Here is an 11,570-nt window from a genome sequence, read left to right on the forward strand (position 1 = left end):
TTTGACGGCACAGTCTAAGAAACGATGACTTATTTAAACGCAAATTGGGTAAAATGTGGACAAACCCAAGCATTGAGTTAAATTTGATTCTATAAATTAATTTAAAAACTTTGTAGTTGATTTAGTCCATATTACACCCAAAATTGGGTTGAAATCCCAAAACCAAACACCAAGTTACTGTCATTTACTCTCTTGCATGTTATTCACTGACATTTTAAATCTGCCATTTACTTTAATTTTATTTTAATTTCATAATGAAACTGTAATCTCTATGCATTTTCTTCTACCACAGAAGAAACAGGGGTTAGGGCGGGGGGCTAATAAGTCAGGGGACTTCAACTATATATATGTATATATATCTGTCTATCTATCTATCTATCTATCTATCTATCTATCTATCTATCTATCTATCTATCTATCTATCTATCTATATATATATATATATATATATATATATATATATATATATATATATATATATATATATATATATATATATATAATAAAAGTGAACATGCATCTTTTTTCTAAGGGATCGGTCTGGATGCAGACCTGGTGCAGTTGCAATCTGAGCTGCATGCAATGCTTTTAATGCACACACAACCACCACACCCCTAACTCCACCCCTCACGGTTATGTCACTGGCTCCATTGAGCGCATTGTGTCTGACATTACATCTCTGAGATATGCAGTCTTAGCTTGCTTCATAAAGGCTGCATCCAGCAACATTGCTTTTTCTGATACTTTTCAACTTCACTGCTGAAAAGTTAAACCCAGCTTAAACTAGTCTAGGCTGGTTGGCTGGTTTTTAGCTGGTCGACCATCCTGGTTTTATAGGGGTTTGGGCCATTCCAGGCTAGTTTCCAGCCATTTTCAGCCTGGTCTTAGCCGGTCAGGCTGGGAGACGACCAGCTAAAACCATCTTGACAAGCCTAGTCAGACTCAGACTGGGAGCTTAGTCAAAACCTGGTCATTTTCCAGCCTGACCAATTAAATGTACTTATTAATGGATAAATATCATAAATATTCTTGTAAATGGAAAAAATTAGGCCCTTTCTTTTTGAGACAAGGAAAGTGGTTCAAAGCAAAATAACTGAAGCTCTTTGTAGTGCAATCTCAAAATATTCATTTTTATACGTTTTTTCCTCCTGTACTCATTGTTGATATTTGTTCCCGATGCTTGTTTTGTTGGAAGAACTGTTTTTTGTATTTTATTTGAGTGTGTGTGCCTTATGATGTTGACTTTCCCCTGTTTTTTGGTTTAAAATTTGCACTAATAAAAACAGTAGTAAGAAAAGTAGTGAACAATAATCTGCATCTGGTGTACCATTTGCGTGGCTCCGATGTCGCACTTTCTCCTCGTTTACTGGTTCCGCTCGTCATTTTGTTTTTCCGGGTGCGCTCCATCTTCCAGCGCCGACCGAGCTGTGCCAACACCGCATCTTCCATCTCCTCGTTGGGAAGTGCTGCAATAACCACACATCTGTACACCTCGCGTAGATTCGCACATCGCTTGTCCGTATGTATTTACATCAGTTGTTTGCTTGCTAATTTAGGACACGACAGGCGGCCGTTTTTTCAGCCGATGAAGGTCCTGATTTCCAAGATTTTCACTAGCCTAGCATAGCTGGATCATTTATTTCGGTCACGCCCCATTTTTAAACGCAAAAATATTAAATTGGTGACATACAGCTTTAATTAATGAGTTTGAGATGTGTGTTTGGTTTATTTAGTCGTTGGCTTGTGTTATTGTGTTGTTTGCTCGTGTAGGATAAGGTCCACACATAACTGTCCCCTGATGATTTCCTGCGTAAAACTGAGATTTGAAGACCTTTTTCTAATTTTATGAACGTATAAACATTTTATTGGCATTTCATTTAGTGAGGATATGTTTACTGCTTTCTGCATTGCTAAAATGTTGATTTGTGAGTGTGCTTCACATGAACTTGAAGTGATTTCCTCCTTTGCAGATCTGAGAAGCTGTCAGAATGACTGACTCCAAGTATTTCACCACCAACAAGAAAGGCAAGTTAATTTATGAGCTTACATTTTGATTTAAGCTATGGAATGATATTAGCATATAAACGACTGTTTACTCAAATAATATTTTGTTATACTTTTGATTGCATCCTAAATTTAATTGTGTGCAGTATTTCATTAAGAAAAGCATAATGAATTGGGAAAACTATCTAATTTCATTTATTTTATCATTATTATCATCATTATTATTATTATTATTATTATTAATATTATTAATGGTACTATTGTGAAAATACGAATCTATGAAACTATGCCCTTCCAGCTGCAACCCAGTACTGGGAAACACCCATACATTCTCAATCATTCACACACACTCAATTTAGCTTATTCAATTCACTTATAGTGCATGTCTTTGGACTGTGGGGGAAACCGGAGCACCCGGTGGAAACCCCACATGAACATGGGGAGACCATGCAAAACCAGTGACCTTCTTTCTTGCTGTGAGACAACAGTGCTAACCACTGAGCCACCCTGCCGCCCCTCCATTTCAAATGGTTTCATCATAAACTCATTGTCTAATTAATTGAAATCAAAGTTAATTTACAATTATTTAACAATGTTTATACGTTACATTTGACAATTTTACAACTTGCACAGTTATATTTGTAGGAGCATGGTAGAAATATTTTAAAGGGGTGATCATTTAATTAAATGGTATAAAAATAATTTACTTTTATATAATGTTTTACACAGTGATTCAAATTAATGTACTTTATGGTTGCACATTTGCACTATAGACACTTTCTTAATCACTCCATTCCTCCTGGAAACATTATGCATCTCAAATTGTGCTCACTCAGGTGAGTTGGCTTGGCAAACCACCTGTAGAAACACTTTTCTCTCTTATGCACCCGACACTTTATTTAAACTCCATCTTACAAGGACTCAATAATGAAAGCAATGTTTACTATAAATGTACCACAATCATGTTGCCCTGCTTGCTTCAACCTTAATAACTCATTTCCACAATATTAAACCTACAATATCCACCTTTAATACTTCTCTTGCACAATATGCTGCACAACATTGTTTAGTCTCCTGTAAATGTACTTGTATAGCATGTCTTATGTGTATAATTAAGCGTCTTATAGCATATGTTAGTTATGCATAGGTTTTTTTAAATAGCTCTTATGTCCAGTGCTGTTTGTATTTATGATTAATATATATTATTATTATTATTATTATTATTATTATTATTATTTATGTAGGACAGTTGTCATGCAAGAAACGACATTTCATTCCTCTGTATGTCCATGCATGTAGCGGAATAACAATAAGACCCGACTTTACTTCAATGCTCCTGCTCTCTTTGATAGACGTTGTTATCAGCATTAGCCTTGGTTAAAAAGAAAACTCAGATGGGACGACTGTAATAATAATCATCTTATTCTCTGTTTTAGGAGAAATCTTTGAGCTGAAGGCCGAGCTGAACAATGAGAAAAAGGAGAAGAGGAAAGAGGCAGTGAAGAAAGTCATCGCCGCCATGACTGTGGGCAAGGATGTCAGGTACTCATTTATCTGTAATACCTCTCACAATATGAGAAGATGATTGAGTTGACTAATAATAGTATGTAATTACTTTCTACCTGCGCTGTTAGTTCATTGTTTCCAGATGTGGTGAACTGCATGCAGACGGATAACCTGGAGCTGAAAAAAACTGGTTTACCTGTACCTTATGAATTATGCCAAGAGTCAGCCGGACATGGCCATCATGGCAGTTAACAGCTTTGTCAAGGTAAAATTTGCAGTTAGTAGCAGTCAGGCAATATTAGATATAAAATATGGCAGTAGTAGCTTCTAGTGGTACACGGGGGAATCGCTTAATAATTAAAGGAAAAAAATTAACACACTTTGAACCCTTTAACGTGTACGCTAACACCGGTAAATTGATTTTAATAGGCTAAACCTTTTATTTTATTTACTAATGTTTGTTATGTATTCTATAATTTCAAGCCAATTTCCTCCACATATTTGTACCAGTTGTTGGGGACGTATCCCGTATTTTTATACACCCAAGTGTTGACAGGTGTAGTTTAATCACTTGACTTTTCTGACACACAAAGCCTACTCTAACTCGCAGTAAGCAGATCTAGTTTCTAATTTATATATGTAAATTCAATTCATATATTTAAAATACAAGTTGATGTTTAGATTTCAAGGATATGCAAATAAATCATATACACATGCATAATGCAACATGTTTCATCAAAAAGAGTTGATATGCTAACATATAACCTGTATTTATGAGGTCCAATGAACTTTTCTAGGTTTTGATGAATAGGCTACTTTATGATAATACTTTTCATTTAAGTACAGCAGTTTCTTTTTACTTTTAAAGAACAGTGCCATTTTTAATAAACTTTTAAACGCACCATTTAATTTAAACGTTGACGTTTTATTCATTTTTTTACTTGTAAGTACTTGTTAATGTTTAAACTATTTATAATGGTCAAAGTGGCTGACAATAATAAATACTCATAATAATAATAATAAGAATGAATCTGCCACGTTTTTGAACTGTGCAGAGCTTTAGCTGCTTAATTAGGCCTACTATGCTACTGTATTTGAATATAGGTCATTATGGTGGTACTTGGTGAAAAAAGTTTGAGAAACATTGACATGGTATTCAAGTTTGGATAAATCTGTTCAGGTTAGGGGGACTTGTCATGGTTTGGTTTTCGGTTTTAGGTCACGGTTTCGTTTGGTATATGATATGTTTAGTAAAAAAAACTGTCAAATACAGCACTGTCAAATAAAAGAAAAGAAAAAATCAAAAACAATGCAGTATAGCAAAGATAATGCTAAAATAAACACTGCTTTTTGAGTTTTTCCATGTAGCTAACAGTAGCTTTCGGCTACATAAACAGAAAAATTTAATCAAATAACACTGCATACTGTATTGGCCCGTATCCACTTAGTGGTATGCTATGGTTCAGTTCGCTTTTCATATCATTTTTAAACTCTTCTTTGAATTGGCTGAATTCTTTTCTTAAATCCGTCTTCAGTTCGGAGATATTTTGCTGAGTGCTCTCACTGCTCGCAAAGTTTCGGCGCCATGTTCTTCCTTGGGTAACAGTTTATCGTTGTCATTCGTCTTCTCGGTCTCCTTCTCGCTTATTTTTGACTTTACAAATTTCTTTTAGGTTTTGGCTCACTCACTTTAAAATTGTCTGGCGCAAAGCTCACTTAATTGGTAAAAGTATAAGGGCTTTTTGAAATTATTGACCGGAAGAGTACGTTCTATGCTGCCATCCTACGGCTCACCTAACCCGAAGTCTGGTTCGGTATGCTTTTATGATAGTTTCCACTGTCAAAGGGTAGCTAAAAGCGAACCATACTGTACCACTTTTTGGGTACCCTTTGCAATGGGTACCTAGCACGACAACAGGGTACCAAAAGGCAGGGCTAGACATGAAGCTGAATGCTATTGGTTATAGAGAAGTGTCACTCGCAGAAGCAGGAGAATGAAAACAAAGGGAGCACCATTTTAAATGCACTGCCAAAACATTACACTGTAATAATATATACATATAATAACGAGCCATGGTGACCCGAGCTCAAACAAACCTTGTCATCGTCTTGATGAACAGCCACAAAGCTTAAGAAGAACAAAATCTGCTGTGTCCTGCTGTTGTTTTACGAGCCCGTCTAAAAGTGCGAGCGGTTTCACTTTCTCCAGAGAGCTCGCCGCGTGTTTATAATTGAAATAACGAACTTCTTGAGCTGATGATAATAACGTGTGCTTGATTATTGAAGTGCTTCTGACATCTGATCCTTTCAGAAAAGGACTAAAGCGAGAGTGAAGTGCAAAAAACCAAAGGAGAAGCCGGAAAAAACAAAGGAGTTAATGATTCTTCTGCAACATAAAAGATGAACAAACTGCCATTGTTTAACTATTATCATCACCTTTGGACTATTATGAACTCGGAATGATGGAATTACTCTCTAACAAGAGGCTTCATGTGCTGGTTAAGATTAAAGACACATATGAGAGGTTTGCACTGACTGTGGACTATATATTGCATATTGTTTTTGAACCTAATAAGGACTAAATGTATGGTGTGTAGTTTTTCTGTAATTGGTAACCTATCAGAGACTGTAGGGTCTGTATGTGTTCATGTGTTGCATTTATTTATTTATTTTATATAATCGCAGCCGTTACCGTTGGCTATTTCGCACTATTATTGATCTGCAGTTATAAATAAATCATGTTCATAAAAAGGTTAGTAATGACATTTATACACAAGTATTGATGTGTATAAAGCATCTGTTTTGTGAGAAGGGCTTCTCGTATGATATGTGAACGACCCGTACAGCTTTACTTTGACATTTCCTCGAGTAAAAATGGTGGACTTGCACTGACGTGACGCATACCAAACTGTACCACTCAGTGGAAAGGGGACATAAAAATCTTATAATGCATAAATTAAATGAAGGTTAACCATTACTAAACTAAAAATCTATTCAGTCAAGAGCAGAGTGAGTGATTTCATTATCTTTTGTTGTTTGATATATATTAAAATTCACACAGCACTTTAAGACGCAGTACTGATATGTAATTTCCCAGTGTTTACATTCCAAGGCATGACCCATTGAGTGCTCAATAATTTGGACAGGTGGACACAATTATTGGTCATAACAAAGTATTTCCATTGAGAAGTCGTAATTTTATTCAGCTCTTCAGCAGAAGCACGTTTCCAGATCTCCCACTTAAGTCCCATATGTACTCACGCTCTGACATGCGGCTCACATCACTTTTTATTTTCACTTGAAAGCTTCTCCTACTTTAGTGATGGGAATTTACTTGTGGGGAGCTGTGTTTCAGTGCATGGACATGCATTATAACATGCACAGCACCAGTTCAGAGAGTAATGGGAAAAATGCTAATTACAATTTGTAAATTGAAATCAAAATCATAATAATCTATATGCGTATTGCACTGTGGAGGTCATACCGACAATATCAATATTATATTGAGGATTGTGGCATCCCTAGTTGTCAGTGTACTGTGGTTTTAAAAAGTTCAATTCATTAATCAATATAGCAATATGGCTTCATATGATTGTCAGATGACTCCAGCAGAATGTTTTATTTCTGGAAGATTTTTAAAATAATAAAATTAAATAAAACTGTTGGAAAATGAGGAAATTATGGCTAATTATTACTATTGTAAGTTTACAGTAATAGTATGCTTATGTAATATTATATGTTATCCTGTATTGTATTACTCATTAAATTTCACAGTGCCAGTAGCTGCTATTTTAATATATTGCACAATGAAATTATTATAGCTATTATTATATATAATTATTATTTTAGATGTATTTAATTGGTCCAAAACAGTGAGAAGTTGGGGACAACACCCAATTTATTTTCAACACTAAAAGAATTTGATGTAGGATTTACTTGAAGCGGTTCTCACTTAGACATTTCTAGTAAATTGCAGTAATAATTTCAAAGAAATATTAATTAAATGTGATAGTAAGTTGTAAGTTGTATTTTATTTGAAACTACAAAAAATATTTATTGCAAAAGGCCTCATGAAGTTAAATATTTTTTCTATTTCCTTTTTTTTTTCAACAGAAGTCATGAAATTTAAATAGTTTAGCATTAAATATTTGTACAATGTTTTCTGTTATACTCTACAACTTACACAATTACATTTGTAGGAACAGAAGAATAAAAAAATCATTAAGTAAATCATTTGGAATTTTTTTTTATCTATCTAGAACAATCTGCAATACATACATCACACAAAACAAACTATTACAACGTCAGTATTTTACAACATTGTGCAGCTGTCAATTCCATCTTGATTTGTTCTTTCCCTTTTTAAGGACTGTGAGGATCCCAACCCTCTGATCCGTGCTCTGGCTGTGCGTACGATGGGCTGTATCCGTGTGGACAAGATCACTGAGTACCTTTGTGAGCCTCTGCGAAAGTGTCTGAAGGATGAAGACCCGTATGTGAGAAAGACTGCAGCCGTGTGTGTGGCCAAACTGCATGACATCAACGCTCAATGGTGGAGGACCAAGGCTTCCTGGACTCTCTCAGGGACCTGATCGCTGACTCCAACCCCATGGTTAGATATTTCCATTCAATCCTATTTTTAAAATAAGAGAAAAAAGAACACAACATACCCCAGTATGCACAGATAAACCAAAATATGGAAATAAAGTGGCAGCAGTTTTTTGTAACAAATTTACTTATTCAGGGTAAACGCTTCCCATGTAAAAGTTAGTTTTTTGAGGCAAATGCCCTGCTAATGTCTTTGAAGTTCAATGAATCACAAAAGGATTTCTTAATAATAATTGACTCAAAGTCATGTGTTTAGAAATTGGGAAGCATTGGAATGTTAGTTCATTAAACCAGTTTAATCAGACGATTAAATGCACATCATGCAAAGGAAAGTTCATATTTATATATATATATATATATACATATACATACACACACAAATATTATGTGTGTGCATTACATTTTACACTACCTGACAAAATGTAGTCGTTGATCCCAGTTATAATAACTTGACTTGACTGGCTGATCGTTTGAAAAGTGAGAGTAGATAGATTTTCCCCATGAATTATCTTTTGAACTGCATCACAGTCATCACAAATGGAACCTGCATGGGCCCAAGATTCTCAGATAATCACAGAAGTTTGGTGAAGTAAAAATTATGGTTTGGGGTACATTCAGTATGGGGGCATGCAAGAGATTTGCAGAGTGAATGACAACATCAACAGCCTGAGATATCAAGATATTTGTGCTGCCCCATTACATTACAAACCACAGGAGAGGGCAAATTCTTAAGCAGCATACTTCAGTCTCCACATCAGTGTTCCTGAAAGCAAAGAAGGACAAGTTGCTCCAGGATTGGCCAGTCCAGTCACCAGACATGAACATTATTGAGCATATCTGAGGTAAGATGGAGGAGGCATTGAAGATGAATCCAAAGAATCTTAATGAACTCTGGGGAGTCCTGCAAAAACGCTTTCTTTGCCATTCCAGACGACTTTATTAATGAGTTATTTGAGTCAGTGCAGAGATGTATGGATGCAGTCCTCCAAGCTCGTAGGAGTCATTCACAATATTCATTCTTTTTCCACTGCACATTACTTTATGTTCTATACTGTACATTATTTCTGACTTTAAGTCTTTGTCTAAGCAAAGTCAGACCTTACTGTTCTAATTAAATAATTAAAAATCAAGGCATGATCATATTTTATTTGGTAAAACAGGTGTAATCTAAGAGGCCTTTGCCTTTCATATAAGCCACTTCTGATACCAAGTGATCAAGTAGAGGTCAAGTTATTTGTTGTTGCTTAAACTTGGATAGGTATATAAAATTGTATATGTATGTGTATACACATAATTTATCAAATATGCATTGTTACATACATCTGTGTATATAAATAATATAAATAGTACATAAATATATTATGTAAATACAAACTTTTATTTTGGATGTAATTAATTGTTTAATTTACCAGCAGATTCCAATTTAAGATTTTTTTCCAAGGACATTCTGGAAGATCTGAGCAAGTTTGATCAGCATTTAAATTATAAACTGCATCAAATAATTCCTGGCGATTGTAACGAAACATGTTTTGGTTTTATTGTCGTTGGGATGAAAGCTATTTATGAACCAGTTGCTGGATAGGACATGCAGAATTTACACTGAAATGTTTACTATCGCTGGTAAATTATCATCAAAATATTCTATCATATAAAAACCCACTATACATTAAAATAGATTAGTAGACTTTAATATTTCCATGAACAGCGTGTTTTATTTTGATGTCTTTGTTTTAAAAAAAGATGTTAAAGTAAATCTTGAAATCCGAAACAATTTGGATAGTTTTAGTTTTGGAATAAGCATGAAACAAAGAAAAGAAATCTATACTTACGAGTCTATACCTATGTGTTGGCAGTATTTTATTCAAATCTGATGTTTCTCCTATAGGTTGTGGCTAATGCAGTTGCTGCTCTGTCTGAGATCAGCGAGGTCTCACCCCAACAGCAACCTTCTGGACCTGAACCCTCAGAACATTAACAAGCTCCTGACGGCCCTCAATGAGTGCACTGAATGGGGCCAGATCTTCATTCTGGACTGCCTCTCTAACTACAACCCCAAAGACGAGCGGGAGGCCCAGAGGTACTTTTTCTTTTTTTTTAACTCCACTTTATCATTGTCTGTATGTAGCTTATGAAGAGAAGCGAGTGTACTCTAGTATTGGTATAGAAATGCACAATATATCGGCGGGCCATATCGTTATCGGCCGATCAATGCCTATTTTTAATGATATAGTTTTTTGCTTTGAGTAGGCTATTCTAAGATAAGTTCAAACTTTTATGATGTTTTTTTAAAATAAAATCAGTTGTTATTTTATAAAAATATTAAGTTATGAAATATTTTTATTATTGCCTATATATCGGTTTATCTGACCTCCAAATCTTAAAAGTTATCGGTTATCGATATGAGCCAAAAATCCTATTGGTGCATTCCTAATGTGTAATATAATAATAATATAATAGTAATACTACTAATAAATTTATGTTGTTATCATTTTAAATACTCAAAATGATTTAAAGAAAAGTGAATTAGAGTATTTAATGCATATATTATAAATGCATGGATTAGAGGCATGCATTGTCTGTTGTGACAGGTTAAGATCGAACAAGTCCATATTCTGATTAGATTACTGTTTATTTTTAGCTTGAGAATAGAACAGCAGTATATATAACATACTACTGCTGTAGTCTGAGCTGAATGTCAGCGATTTGTTTCTTCTATTTTTTTGTTAATCCACATTAATTCTTTAATTTTTTTGTTTGTTGGTTTGTTTTTAATTGATTGTATGAACTCCTGCATTACTTATATATTGGGTAATTTTATTATTTTGTTTATTTATTATTCAGTTATTTTTTCTTAATTTAGATAATTATAAAATCCATAAATAAACATAAAAAATATAATATATATTGTCAAATAGAGAGTTTTTTTGTCAACAAATGTATAACAAATATTTTCTTTTGTTGTGATTTGAAAATCAGGGTTATTCCACCGAATGTTTGTTTTTTTTACTCAGTTGTTTCAACACGTTGGTGTTGTGTTGCTTAAAACACAGAAATATGCTCTAAATGACTTTTTTTATTTTAAATTTTGAAAAAAAAAGTCATCAGTTTAATAAAAATAATACATAATGCTAAAGTTGACATCCAAAAAAACCAGAATTTTCAAGTGATCTTTTTTCAGATCTGTACATCAGAGTAGGGATAAGAGAATTGCAACTTTCTTTTCTTGCTGACATTATTAATGATAAATATTCTAATCCTCCAAATCCAGAAGTTCCTATCCAAAGTAATCCAAGATGAAGGATTAATTGTGTTTTGTCCTCCCCTGTTCAGTATAATGATTAGCCATTTTGTGAAGTGTAGCCTTGGATTATTATGACAAGTCAAATTAGAGAAGATAAACCTATGGAGAGCTAACTCCCTGTTTTCTGTGTCTTTCAGTATCTGTGAGCGTT

General features: G+C 34.3%; 1 long non-coding RNA gene across 1 annotated transcript; it reads left to right on the forward strand.

The window, feature by feature from the left end:
• The first annotated feature begins 3,444 nt into the window (after nucleotides 1-3,444).
• Nucleotides 3,445-11,570, forward strand: LOC130228646 (uncharacterized). The gene is made up of 5 exons (XR_008837796.1): nucleotides 3,445-3,546; nucleotides 3,639-3,775; nucleotides 7,878-8,122; nucleotides 10,004-10,195; nucleotides 11,557-11,570. It is a non-coding gene; the product is annotated as an uncharacterized LOC130228646 (long non-coding RNA).

This window comes from Danio aesculapii, chromosome 5, assembly GCF_903798145.1.
Source record: "Danio aesculapii chromosome 5, fDanAes4.1, whole genome shotgun sequence".
In the NCBI taxonomy this organism is placed as follows: domain Eukaryota; kingdom Metazoa; phylum Chordata; class Actinopteri; order Cypriniformes; family Danionidae; genus Danio; species Danio aesculapii.